A 10,000-nucleotide genomic window follows, 5' to 3' on the forward strand; every position below is an offset into this window, starting at 1 on the left:
AATAAAGCTTTCCGGCAACTCAGAATGCCAAACTGCCAAACACTTCTAGTAAAAAAAAATCGAAGCCAAATAAACAATAACAAAACAAAATGGAGCGAACAATAAAAATGAAATTAACAAAAAAATAAGAAAATTAACATAATAAAAAATGAACATCCGACATCCTCTACACAGCGATGACGTCATCATCACGATTTTTAATAAACCTTCACAAAAAATGGTTAATGTAATATCCTTCGTCGCCCGTAGGATATTATTAGGATATCACACGCGCCTATGGGAGCATTGCAACGGTCGTAAAATCTTCGATATTGCAACGAATATGCAATAAGGGGGCGGAGGAGGGCATTAAAGTGAAGGAAGACGAGGAAGAGGAGGAAGAAGAGGGAGGGAGAGGGGAGGAGGAGGAGGAGGGGGATGGGGAGGGGGAGAGGGGAGGAGGAGGAGGAGGAGGAGGAGGAGGAGGAGGAGGAGGAGGAGGAGGAGGAGGAGGAGGAGGAGGAGAAGAAGAAGAAGAAGGAGGAGAAGGAGAAGAAGGAGGAGGAGGAGAAGAAGAAGGAGGAGGAAGAAGGAGGAAGAACAAGAGGAGGAGGAGGAAAAATAGAGGATGAATGAGAATGAGGAGGAGGAGGAAGAGGAGATAATAAGGTCGAATAAGGAGAGGGGGGAGAGGGGGAGGAGGGGGTGGGAGGAGGATGTTAATGCAGGTTTTCCAGAGGATGGTATTGAGTCGTAAAGAAAAAAATAAATCCATTTTGAAAAGTATGACCTACAGGATATACTGAATACTTACACATATCTTTTGTATATTTATATACATATCCTTATATCAGTACCTATACGCATATATATTATGTCATGTAATGCCATGTTATCATGTCACATCTAATTATCTATACCATATGCAATAAATGTGTACTAAATTTCCTGATCTTTATCTATTCATCTATTTATTTATCTAAATGGTATAGTTAATCTACACATCTATATAAACAATATAACTAATAATGACCATAGAGTTAATAAAATACCTTCCAGAGGAGCCCTCCAACCCCTAGTCCATTCCCTTTATCTCCCACTCCCTCCACTTTCCTCCCTCCCTTTCCTCCCTTCTCCTCTTCATCTCCCTCCCTTTCCTCCCTTCTCTTCATCTCCCTCCCTTTCTTCCCTCTCCCACTCCCTCCCCTTTCCCACCCATTCTTCATCTCCCCTCCCTTTCCTTTCCTCTCCCACTCCTTCCCTTTTCAAAGACCAGGGCAAGAAAGGAGAGCTCTCTTCATCTCCCTCCCTTTCTTCCCTCTCCCACTCCCACTCCCTCCCCTTTCCTCCCTTCTCTTCCTCTCCACCCCTTTCCTCCCTCTCCCCCACTCCCACTCCTTCCCTTTCCTCCCTCTCCCACTCCCTCCCCTTTCCTCCCTTCTCCACTCCCCTTCCCTCCCTTCCCTCCCTTCCCCTCCTCCCTACCCACAATGCCCCATGGCAACAGCCTCGAACCACAAACACTCGAGTGATAGCGCGCTTGCACTCACGTACGCAGAGAGGGAAGGCGTAAAGGGGATGGGAAAGAGAGAGGAAAGGGGGGAGAAGGGAGTGGGGAGGAGAAATAAGAGAAGGGAATGAGAGAGGGAAGGGACATATGTGGAAGGAGAGAGATATAAAGGAAGAGAAAGAGAAAGGTAGAAAAAGAGGTAGAAAGAGAAGGAATAAGGGAAGGAGAGCGGGAAGGGAGGGCGTGAAAGGTGGGGAGGACGAAAGGAAGAAAGGAAGAATGAGAGGGGGAGGGGGAGGGGGAGGGGGATGGAGGGGGAAGGGGAGGGGGAAGGGGAGGGGTAGGGGGGTATCGAGTCTAAGAAAGGAGCCTCCACTTCTCTCGAGAGAAGAAATGAAGTCCCTTTGCTTAGATATATTTCACATGATAATAGAAGAAATATGTTGGCGGTATTTCTGTGGACGTTATCAGAGAGAGAGAGAGGGGGGGAAGAGAGAGGGGGGAAGAGAGAGGGGGGAAGAGAGAGAGAGAGAGAGAGAGAGAGAGAGATGAGGAGAGATGAGAGCGATGTGAGAGAGCAGATAGAGAGGAGAGAAGATGATTTGGGATGAGAGATGAGGGGAGAGAGAGAGAGAGGGGGTGGGAGGGTGAGAGAGAGAGGAGAGGGAGGGCGGAGAGGGAGAGGGGGAGGGAGAGGGAGAGGGAGAGGGAGAGGGAGAGAGAGAGAGAGAGAGAGAGAGAGAGAGAGAGAGAGAGAGAGAGACAGAATCCCCGCAATGGCCATCGAGACCAAGAATGACCAGACCGCCGGAACTCACCTCCCCTCCCCCTCCCCCCCTTCCGACCGGACCCTCCTCGGTCACTTGGTCTCTCTCCTCCGCCCACCTGTGCTGACCTTCGCCGCCTTTTCCTCTTATTCCCCTTTCGTTCTTCTACTTGTCGATCGCCCGGGAGCGAGGCTTGGAGGGAGGGAGAGGGAGAGGGAGGGGGAGAGGGAGGGAGAGGGAGAGGGAGAGGGAGGGGGAGGGAGGGAGGGGGAGGGGGAGAGAGAGAGAGAGAGAGAGAGAGAGAGAGAGAAGAGAGATGATGGAGAGAGAGAGAGAGAGAGAGAGAGAGAGAGAGAGAGAGAGAGAGAAAGGAGAACGAAAGGTTTATCTGTTTCTGTTTCTGTCTCTACCTGTCCCTTTCTTTCTCTTTTTATTTTTTTCTGTTTCTCTTTCTCTCTCCCCCCTATCCCTGTCTCTCTCTCCCTGATGAAACAACCCGAACTACTCCCCCCCCCCCTTAGAAGAAAAAAACGACTATTGAAAGAAAGAGAACCGAGAGAAAGAGAGGCAGCAATGAGCGCGGGCAGAGAGAAATGCCCCGATACCCTGTTGCACGCTCCTCCACCCACGACGAGGAAGAGAAGGAAGAAGAGGGTCTCGAGAGGGGGAGGAGGGGGAGGGGAGGGAGGGAGGGAGGAAGGAGGATGCCAAATAAGGACCTCGTCTGGGCCGGTATTATTTTACACTTATTTATATTATTTATTATATATACCTAACATACAATATTATATATTTATAACATTATATAGACTTTTTTAATATATACATTTATATAATTTTTTTCTTTTTTATTTATTGGGTACACACACACACACACACACACAAACGCACGTACATACGCACACACGCACGCACAGAACCATGCGTCACCCCCAGCGAATTCGTCTTAACGGGGTTCTCTCTCGGCCACAACACCCTGCGTTCTAACCCCTTCCCTCCCTTCCTTCCTCCCTCCGTTCCTCCCTCCCTCCCTTTCTCCTTACCCTCCTCCCCTCCCCCTCCTCTCTCTCTCTCTCTCTCTCTCTCTCTCTCTCTCTCTCTCTCTCTCTCTCTCTCTCTCTCTCTCTCTCTCTCTCTCTCTCTCTCTCTCTCCTCGGGTTTTACCTCCCATCCTTTTTTCCTTCTTCACGTAAAAAGATAATTTAAAAAAATAATAATAATCCCCGTTTTTTTTCTTCTATTCTCTTTCTCTCGTCTCGGTTAAAACGAGTTATCGCCGCCAATCAGCTGTTCGCTAACGGACGAGACGGCGGAGGCGAAGGCGAAGACGAAGACGAATTCGAAGTCAGGGAGCGAGGGAGATCGGACGCGGTTCGTTTTGGGGCATGGCGTTTTTTTTTTTTTTTTTTTTTAAGTAGGAGGGGATGAAGAGGGAGAAAAAGAGAGGGGTTGATCTTTAAAAAAAGAGGGAAGGGGAAGATGATGAGTGAGGATGTACAAGGAAGAGGGAGAGGGAGAAGGAGGGAGGAGAGATAGCGGGGGGTGAGGCCGATCTAAAAGGGTATTCGTACGATCGGCCGAGGAGGGAGGAGGGAGGAGGGAGGAAGGAGGAGGGAGGAGGGAGAAGAGAAGTAGGAGGAGAAAGAGGAGCAGGAAGGGGAACAGAACGAGACTGATAAAAGAGGAGAAAGAGGAGGAGGAGGAGGAGGAGGAGGAGGAGGAGGAGGAGGAGGAGGAGGAGGAGGAGGAGGAGGAGGAGGAGGAGGAGAGAGGAGTAGGAGGAAGAAGAGAAGTAGGAGGAGGGAGGAGGGAGGAGGAAGAAGAGAAGTAGGAGGAGGGAGGAGGAAGAGAAAGAGAATGAGGGAGGAAGGGGGGAGAAGGAAGAAAAAGAAGAATAGTAGTTGGAGGAGGAGAAGGAGGGAGCAGGAAGAGAAAGAGATGGATGAGATATAGGAGGAGAAGGAGAAAGAGGAAAAGTGAGGAGAAGAAGAAGAAGAAGAAGAAGAAGAAGAAGGAGGAGGAGAAGGAGGAAGAGGTCGCGGGTCAGAGCCGCTTGACCATGTTTGGGACAAGAAATTGGAACGCCCCCCCACCCCTTGCCCCCTCCCCTCTCTCATCCACCCCACCCAACCCTACCCCACCCCACCCCTCGGCTCGCACCTCCCGTAGCAATGTCCTGTGCCGGAAGTTGCAAAAAAAAAAAGAAAAAAAAAAAAGATAAAAAAAAAAAAAAAAAAAGTAAAAAGAAAAAAAATATAAAAAACTAAAAAGTAAAAAAAGAGGTGAAGTGATTAGTGGAGTTTGAGGTGCCAGACGACTTCCTCCCCTCCCCCTTCCCCCAACTCCCCACCCGGAGGAACACACCTTAAATCTCGGCGCGATTAATGGTTCACGTCGTGGCTGATATAAACACGTGGCTAAAATCTCTGAAAAATAAATAACTGATCTAAATATAACGTTCCCTCACCCCCCCCTCCCTCTCTCTCTCTCTCCCTCTTTAACTCCCTCTTAATATTTTTTATTTTTTTTTTTTATTTCCCCTTCTCTTCCTCCCTAACCCCAACTCTCTCTCACACTCTCGCACATTCTCGCTCTCTCACACTCTCACACGTTCTCTCTCTCTCACACTCTCACACATTCTCTCTCTCTCTCTCTCTCTCTCTCTCTCTCTCTCTCTCTCTCTCTCTCTCTCTCTCTCTCTCTCTCTCTCTCTCTCTCTCTCTCTCTCTCTCTCTCTCTCTCTCTCTCTCTCTCTCTCTCTCACACACACACACATTCTCTCTCTCTCTTTCTCTCTCTCTCACCTGTCCTTCCCTCCTTCCTCTATCCTTTCACCCTCCCCCCTCTCCAACTGCACCCCTTTCTCCTCTCACTCCCCTTTTTCTATTCCTTTTCTCATTCTTATCCATCACCTTCTTCCTCCCTCCTCCTCTTCCTTCCTCTCCCTCTGACCACTCCTTCCCTCCACTTCTTGCTCATCCTCTCCTTTCCCTTTCTCCCCCTCTTCTTCCCTCTTCTTCCCCCTCCTTCCTCCTCTCCTCCCCCACTCCCTCCTTCCTCCTCTCCTCCCCAACTCCCTCCTCCTCTCCTTCCCCTCCCTCCCCCTCTCCTCCCCCACTCCCTCCTCCTCTCCTCTCCCACTCCCTCCTCCTCCTCTCTTCCCCCACTCCGCCCCCCCTCTTCCCCCACTCCCCTCCTTCCCTTTCCTTTCCCCCACTCCCTCCTCCTCTCTTCCCCCACTCCCTCCTCCTCTCTTCCCCCACTCCCTCCCCCTCTCCCTCACTCCCTCCTCCTCCACTCACTCCCCCTCTCCTCCCCTCACTCCCTTTCCTTCCCCCCTCTCTCCCTTCCCCTCAATCCCTTTCCTCTCCTCCCCCACTCCCTCCTTCCCTTTCCTTCCCCCTCTCCTCCCCCATTCTCTCCTCCTCTCCTCCCCCATTCTCTCCTCCTCTCCTCCCCCCTTCTCCCCCACACCCTCCTCCTCCCCTTCCCCCCCTCCCCCCTCCCTCCCTTCCCCCACTCCCTCCCTTTCCTTCCCCCACTCCCTCCTTCTCTTCACTCCCCCCCTCCCTCCCTTTCCTTCCCCTCACTCCCTTTCCTCCCCCCCTCCCTTCCCCGACATCCTGTAACCGTCAACCTGACATCACTCTCTCCCTCTCTCCCTCACCTGGAGAGCAAATAACAGTCCCCGGCCGCCAGATGTCAGGTGACTTCATCTCCAGACAAGGGAAGTCAAGATTCTTTTTTTGTTGTTGTTGTTCAAAACTATCTTGGAAACAAAGACAGAATGGTATATGGTTTTCACTTGAGAATTATTTATTTTATTTTATTTACCTCTCTTTTTCCCACTTCCATTTCCTCTCTCCCTCTCTCACTCCTTCTCCCTCTCTCACTCCCCCTCCCACTCCCTATCCCACTTCTTCTCCTCCTCCCACTCCCTCTCTCCTCCTCCCGCTCCCTCTCTCCCTCTCCCACTCCCAATTCCTCTCTCCCACTCCCACTCTCCTTCTCCCTTTCACCCTCTCCCTCCCAGCTCCGGATATGCCACTCCAGAGTGAAAACGTTGGGAGTCCTTAAGGTCGATATTGGAATGAAAAAACGGTTTCCGAGCGACGGTTAAGGAGAGAAAGGGGGGGGTAAGGGTGAGACAGGGGAGGGAGGGAGGGAGGGAGGGAGGGAGGTGGGAAAGGTGGGAACCGCAGAATATCCTGGCAAAGAGGATATACTTGTGTGTGTGTACATGTGTATGTGTGTGTATATGTGTATGTATGTGTACATGTATATGTATGTGTACATGTATGTGTGTGTGTACATGTATATGTGTGTGTACATGTATATGTGTGTGTACATGTATATGTGTGTGTACATGTATATGTGTGTGTACATGTATATGTGTGTGTACATGTATATGTGTGTGTACTTGTGTATGTGTGTATGTATGGGTTTGCATGCTAGGCTATTTGTGTGTGCATGTCCGTGCGTGTGTGCATGTGCGTGCGTGTGTGCATGTGCGTGCGTGTATGCGTGTGCGTGCGTCTGTATATGTACTCCGTGTATGTGCGTACGCATACGTATGTACGTGACCACTTGCCCGCGCATTCGGCCGTCAGTGGGCAGCCGAGTCAGACTACCTGGACAGGTGTTCCACAGCTGTTTCCACCCACCCACCAACCCACCCCCTCCCCCATCACCTGCATCCGTACCACCACCCCCCTCCCTCCCCCCTCCTTCCCACCGCAGAGGAAAAACAAAGAACAAGGCCAGAGCAGTGCGACATTTTTTTCGATTTGTGTGTTTTTGTTAAACACAGAAAAGATAAAAAAAATAATAATAATAAAAAAGATATACATAACTTTATTATCAAAGACATTTCAAAAATCTTAATCCTTGACGTAAATTACATTGATGCAGCAATAAAGACTCGGAGTGCCTAGGCAGACCGTGAGACTCGTCATGCAAAACTTTTCATGCAACTTGTGTAATACCTTCGTGCACTCAATATAACAATTTTAATTATAACGAAAACAAATTATTATAAAAAATGATGCATTTCAAGGATAAAGTTGTTGCGCATCAACTTTTATTTTTCTTTTGCTTGTTTTTTTTTTATATACACAGACTGGTTGTTTTTTCCATACCTCTCTCTCTCTCTCTCTCTCTCTCTCTCTCTCTCTCTCTCTCTCTCTCTCTCTCTCTCTCTCTCTCTCTCTCTCTCTCTCTCTCTCTCTCTCTCTCTCATTCGCTTTTTCTCTCTCTCTCTCTTTCTCTTATTCTCATTATCTCTCTCTCTCTTATTCTCATTCTCTCTCTCTCTCTTTCTCTTTTCTCTCTCTCTTTCTCTTATTCTCATTCTCTCTCTCTCTCTTTCTCTTTTTCTCTCTCTCTTTCTTTCTCTTTTTCTCTCTCTCTTTCCCTCCCTCCCTCTTTCCATCTTTTTTTCCCTCCCTCCCTCTGCCTATCTCTCCACCTCCCCTTCCCTCCCCTATCCATCTCTCCCTTCCTCCCTCTATCCATCTCTCCATCCCTCTTTCAATCCCTCCCTCCCTCCCTCCTTCACCCCCCCCCCCGCACGCAAACTACCCAGGAGGACCAAGGCTCCACTTCCCTCCCTCCAGCCCATCTTTCCATCCCTCCATCCCTCCATCCCTCCCTCCCTCCCTCCAGCACGGCCCTAACGTCCAAGACTCGAGATTCGACCTAATTCATTCACGATTCGACTCCAATCCGGCGCAGAATCTTCAGTCTTTCTTCGTCTATTTCTTGCTCTCATTCTCCTTCTCCTCCCATATGTATGTATGTGTGTGTGTATATCTATCTATCTATCTATCTATCTATTTATATATATATATATATATATATATATATATATATATATGTGTGTGTGTGTGTGTGTGTGTGTGTGTGTGTGTGTGTGTGTGTGTGTGTATATAATATATATATATATATATATATATATATATATATATATATATATATATATATATATTTATCTATATCTGTATCTTTATCTGTTACTCTCTACCTAAACCGCTTGATTCTGTCGCCTCCTACTCCCCCCACCCCAACCCCCTATCCCATCCAATCTAAAGACGCTTCTCGAAATCCACACGACTTTCGCGAGCGAGTCAGCGGGCGTGAGAGCGAGTGAGAGTGACGAGTGGAGAACACGACGGTTAATCGTGTGCACATATACATACATACATACATACATACATAAAAATCGCAGGTAGGTGTGTGTGTGTGTGTGTGTGTGTGTGTGTGTGTGTGTGTGTGTGTGTGTGTGTGTGTGTGTGCGTGTGCGTGTGCGTGTGCGTGTGCGTGTGCGTGTGCGTGTGCGTGTGCGTGTGCGTGTGTGTGTGCGTGTGCGTGTGTGTGTGCGTGTGCGTGCGTATACATGTGCACACGCATCTAAGCGAACGAAAGCGCTTCTAATGAGCATGACAGGTGTGAAAAAGGGAAAACAAATTCGATTGTTTTGGGCTGCACGAATGCCCCTTCCCCCCTCCCCATACCACCCCCCCATCCCCCGCCCTCGCCTTGACACGGGCGCCTTTCACTCTTCGCCCCTGTAAACACATCGTGACGGGATGGCAGAGAAGGAGGGGGTAGGAGAGGGTAGGGGAAGGAAAGAAGGGGGGATAGGGAGAATAAAAGAGGGAGAGGGAAGGAGGGAGAAGGAGAGGGAAGGAGAGGAAGGTAGGAAAGGCGAGGGAGGGAAAGGGAGAGAGAATGAGAAGGGGAAGAGAGGGGGAGGGAAGGGGGAAGCAAGAGAAGGGGGGGAGGGAAGGAGGGAGAGAGGAGGGAAAGAAGAAGGAAGGTGGAGGGAGGGAGGGAGAGAGAGAGGGGGGGTGAGAGAGGTTGGTTAGAGAGAGAGATAGATAGATAGAAATAGATAGATAAAAAGAGAGAGGGAGGGGGAGAGAGAGAGGAGGGAGGGAGGGAGGGAGGGAGGGAGGGAGGGAGGGAGAGGGAGAGGGAGAGGGAGAGGGAGAGGGAGAGAGGGAGAGAGAGAGAGAGAGAGAGAGAGAGAGAGAGAGAGAGAGAGAGAGAGAGAGAGAGAGAGAGAGAGAGAGAGAGAGAGAGAGAGAGGGAGAGAGAGAGAGAGAGAGAGAGAGAGAGAGAGAGAGAGAGAGAGAAAGAGAGAGAGAGAAAGAGAGAGAGAGAAAGAGAAAGAAAGAGAGAGAAAGAGAAAGAAAGAGAGAGAAAGAGAGAAAGAGAAAGAAAGAAAGAGAGAGAAAGAGAAAGAAAGAGAGAGAAAGAGAAAGAAAGAGAGAGAGAGAAAGAGAAAGAAAGAAAGAGAGAGAAAGAGAAAAAAGGAAAAGCAAAGAGAAAGGACAGCCAGAAAAAAAGAAAAAGAAAAGCGAGAGGAAGGGGCAAAGAATAAGAGGAAGGGGGAAGGCAGGGTGAGAAAATAAACACACAAACACACGAGCAGAGAACACCGGCCTCACCAAATCCATCTTGACAATAAGTATTTATTTCCCGGCCGCTCAAAATCTTAATTAAGCTTCTAAGTTGTTTCCGAGCAAACAGGTCAACTTGCTGCTTTTCAAGAAACGACTGGCTTGGTCCCCTATCCCGTGTCTAAATTAATTATGTGTTGATTTTTAAACTTTTTGAGAATGTAATTGAGTTGTATTTTCAAAATGAGCACATTTTTTATATATATTTTTTAAAGGATTGGCGTAGAATACCATAGGCCTACGTGAGTTACAGAATGAATATCAAAACTATAAATAAAACA

The 10,000-nt window shown here is 48.8% G+C and overlaps 2 protein-coding genes across 3 annotated transcripts in view; both read right to left on the reverse strand.

Moving 5' to 3' along the window:
- The window catches only part of Myo61F (unconventional myosin 61F), a 97,011-nt gene that overhangs the window by 86,516 nt on the left and 495 nt on the right, over nt 1–10,000 (reverse strand). The window lies entirely within an intron of this gene.
- LOC122265515 (uncharacterized) overlaps nt 1–10,000 on the reverse strand; it is a 192,947-nt gene that overhangs the window by 21,715 nt on the left and 161,232 nt on the right. The gene's annotated exons all lie outside the window — the stretch shown is intronic.

The sequence above is a fragment of the Penaeus japonicus genome, unplaced genomic scaffold (genome assembly GCF_977035675.1).
Source record: "Penaeus japonicus unplaced genomic scaffold, GWHDUDI00000001_assembly GWHDUDI00000026, whole genome shotgun sequence".
Classification (NCBI taxonomy): Eukaryota; Metazoa; Arthropoda; class Malacostraca; order Decapoda; family Penaeidae; genus Penaeus; species Penaeus japonicus.